Consider the following 3,840-nt stretch of genomic DNA (forward strand, 5'->3'; position numbering starts at 1 on the left):
CGGGCGGGCGCGCACCCCGCGCCGCGGAGGGGCGAGAAGAGCCTCCCAAAAAAACGGGTTTGGATGGAACGCGGGCTGAGGGGCTGGCTCGGGGCGTGCAGCAGGGCGGGACGAGGCTGTGCCTGTGGAAATGCCGCTGGAAACGCGGCCGCCAAGGGGGAAATGCATCCGCAGACGGGGAGACCGCACAGCGGCCAGCCCTGCACAGCGCTCCCCGGGAAATGGTGCCCAGGGAAAATGGTGCAGGGTGCCAGCTGTGAAGTAGGTCTTGTTTCTGCCTGTAGGAAGGACCTGGGTTTCCACAACATTGAGACTGAGAGAAAAACAGAGGAAAATGAACAGGCCAGAGGCAAGATTGAAAGCGCGGCGCGGAGGCCGCTGTGGTAAATGGGGACACCAGAGAACTGAACCTGATTTTCTCCTTCCTGGCAGATTTCCTGTGTTACTTTGGTATTTGGCTGCATTCCCCCATCCCTCACCTGAAATGGACAGAGGCATCCCCAAACCCAAAAGCTGGAGGTGTCTTTTAAGGTGCACAGCAGGGTTGTTTGCCTCTGTCCTCAGTCCTGCTAGAAGATGGTGATGCAAGACCATCCCTGAACAGGAAACAGGACTCACATGTTATCTAACTGCAACCAAAAAAGTAATTTACCCCTGTGCCAAAGAGAGGTGCAATCAATATCCCCAACTTAAGCTCTTTTCCAAGAGTAAAAGCACTTTCTGGCCAAAAATGTCATATCCTCATATCCTCAGGAGGTTACCCCCAGCACTTCTTAAAGGAGCATCAGTGGAGAACATAATTGGAAAAATTAAAGGGTAGGAGGGGGAAAGTAATTACAGGCCACTAGAGAAAAACAAACATGTTCTGAATGTAGACAAAACATTGAACAGAGGGGAATTAATAGTACTACAAATTGAAAGGGAAAATGTCAGCAAAGATCAACAGAAAGTGAACATCCTATTTAAAGCAAAAATAGAAACAATTGAAATTGCAGCAAAACACAGTAGGGGGAAGGAATTTGAAAAGCAACCTAAAATCAAAATAAAGGAATGGAACACATTTTACTCAGTACACAGTGATAGTGAAAGCTGATGCATGAATATTTTAGAAAACTGAAGTCCCACCATGAAGGTGTGTCAGCACACGAGATAAGCCTCAGCTGATCAGACACAGGAGTTCTAAGATTGACACCCATTGGGCCAGGCTGGCTCCCATTCTGCAAACTGAACTGGGCAAGGCTGGAAACCTCCTGCAGAGGATGAAAGGGGATTTTTCAGTATGTCCCATAATCTTCCCCTTCCTCCCTGGCCTCCCCAGTGATTTTCCAGAAGGAAGGAGTTGGGCACCGGTGAGATCTGGGCTTTGAGGAGCTGTTGTCCCCTTTGGCCAAAGCAAAGAAGAAGAACAGAAGGGGCTGCTCAGCTCTAGCTGGTCACTAGAACACCCTGGTGAAGGCCAGTTTCTTTGGCTGAAGCCAAGTTCTGAAACAGGCCATGAAGGCTTGGGAAGATTTGGATATTAAACTGTTTAAAGATATGTCTAAAAATATTTAAAGCTGTTTAAAAATATGACAAAATGTAAGGAGTAAAATTGTAATGGGATGATGGCAGACAGGCTTTCAGAGCTGGTAGTGCTGAAATAAATGGAATTTTGAAATTAAAACATGAAATCCTCTCTTTGTGTGGTGAAAGCTGTGTCATGACCAAGGACTGTCATCACAAACTTGGGCTTTATCTGCTTTCACTCACAGTGTACCTTCCAAGCAGAAGTGGGCTTCTTGCTGCTTGCCTGTAAAGGAACCACAAAGGCAGGTTAACACATCAGCCTTTATAAAATCCACAGCCCCATTTTTCCCCTCAAAGCATAAGGAACACATTCATATTTCACTCTCATTTCTCTCCAGTACAAAAGCACAGGGTCAGAATTAATGAGCAAAGTATTTGTGTGACGTTTTATATTGTATTGGCATTTATATAGTGCTTTTCACAGGCTTCATGTCAAAACCCTTTACAGGGCAATAAATCATATACCTTTCCTGATGAAATTGTATGTAGGCAATTGGGCACCTATCCTGCCCTCAGCAATGTCCCACGTGCGAGACACGGGGAGTGTGATGAAACCTGCAGAAGTGGGTCTGAAAAAAATGGATGTAGGTCAAACCTTCCCCCCTTAATATCCTGCAACACGTTAAAAAGTCTTTAGAGCCCACTTGAACAGCCACAGGAAAGACCTAACCTTAACATGACAAAGCTTCTATTACAGTCTGAATTACTCAACATGCAAATCGAATTGTGGGTCTTACACTTAACCCCAGGTTTTTTTTGCCTCTGAATTTAAACAAGTTGTCCATTTACATGGAGAATAAGGATTTTTCAATTGAATTCATTTCTAAAAACAGTGGCCATTCAGAAGGCTGGACCCGAGCACCGAATTTTGGTTGTTAGTCTCTCTGTTAGCATTCACAGCTTTCCCTCCTAACAGCAAGTCTGCAATGTGACGATGCATCTCTGCCCTGCTGGCGTTTCCCTTGTTATTTGCAGTTTTTCAGATAACGAAGAGTAATGAAGTTCTGAGAACCGTATGCTCGATTAGACTGACTTTTACACGTTTATTTGCATTCCTGCCGTGTTTCCAAAGCCACTTCGGGGTAAGGAAAGAAAAAAAATGGGAAGTCGTTTAAAGACTTTTGGGGGTTGGGAAGCAGGAGCCGGAGTTTGCTGCGCTCTCGGTCTGGGGGAATCGCAGCGCTTTGCCCAGTTCAGGGATTTTTGGATTTCACTGGAAATCCAAAAGCAAGCTTTGTGGAGAGTCCCTCCTGGCAGATTGCAGCTCCTCCCTTCCAACCCAGTCCCGGGACGGCACGAGGGCAATGGCTCAGAAGCAAATGGAAAATCTTTGTAGTAGCTCAACACCATTCGAAAACCACTTTTCCACCTCTGCTATCTGTAACACATGAAAACTGATAACATTCTGCACATACTGGCTGACAGTTCAAATGCATTAGAACCAACCTAGTTATGATTTATTAGCCGGAAGAGCTGTTAGAATAATTTATAAATATGAAAGAATAAAACAAACAACAACAAAAAAAAATAAAAAGTGCTGTTCTCCACCAAACAGACATTTAGATTAGTTAATCTAAAATCAAAGTAATCCAGAAGTAGAACAAAAGGTAAAAGCACATTGCCAGCTCCATTAACTGCCGTGGGCTGTGTTAGAAGTGGAGGGTTCTTGCATCTCTGCAGAGGTGATTAATGTCCTGTGAGACCTGAGCGCTCGCTGTGCAGAAGCACAGCCAAGGAATGAACTACCCTGGCCTTGCTTTCTTTGGAGTTTTGTGTCAGGAGCTCTGCAAGGAGCTCAAATCCACACACTGCTGTTGTGCTCCGATGGCAACAGAGCCTAATTTTATCTCTTGTTCCCATCTGGGTACACAACTTCTTTAGCAGTTTAAAGAATGATCTGTAATTAACACACGTGCACGGACTTTGCTGAGATCGATGACAAGGATAATTTAAATGGTCTTTTCAGTGGGAGACACTACCAGCACCAGCAGCTGAAGCTGAAGTTCAAGAGTAACCAGCACATTAAAGCCTGAAATTTCTATTCTTTCTGGCAGTAATACATTTGAAGATTAAATTAGACAAAATGTTTGTTACAACAAACGGACTTCTGTTAGCATTCAGGATTATGCTCCCAGTCAATGTTTATTATGCTTTTGGTTCTATATGTTCTAAAGGTCTCAATTTCCTACTTCTATAATTTTTTGATCAGTTTTGTTTAAACTCGGAGCCTTTTACTTTTCACTTTAAAAATTACTGCTGCTTCTTAAAACTTCT

The sequence above is a fragment of the Pyrgilauda ruficollis genome, unplaced genomic scaffold (assembly GCF_017590135.1).
Source record: "Pyrgilauda ruficollis isolate IOZ18807 unplaced genomic scaffold, ASM1759013v1 scaffold21, whole genome shotgun sequence".
Taxonomy (NCBI): Eukaryota; Metazoa; Chordata; class Aves; order Passeriformes; family Passeridae; genus Pyrgilauda; species Pyrgilauda ruficollis.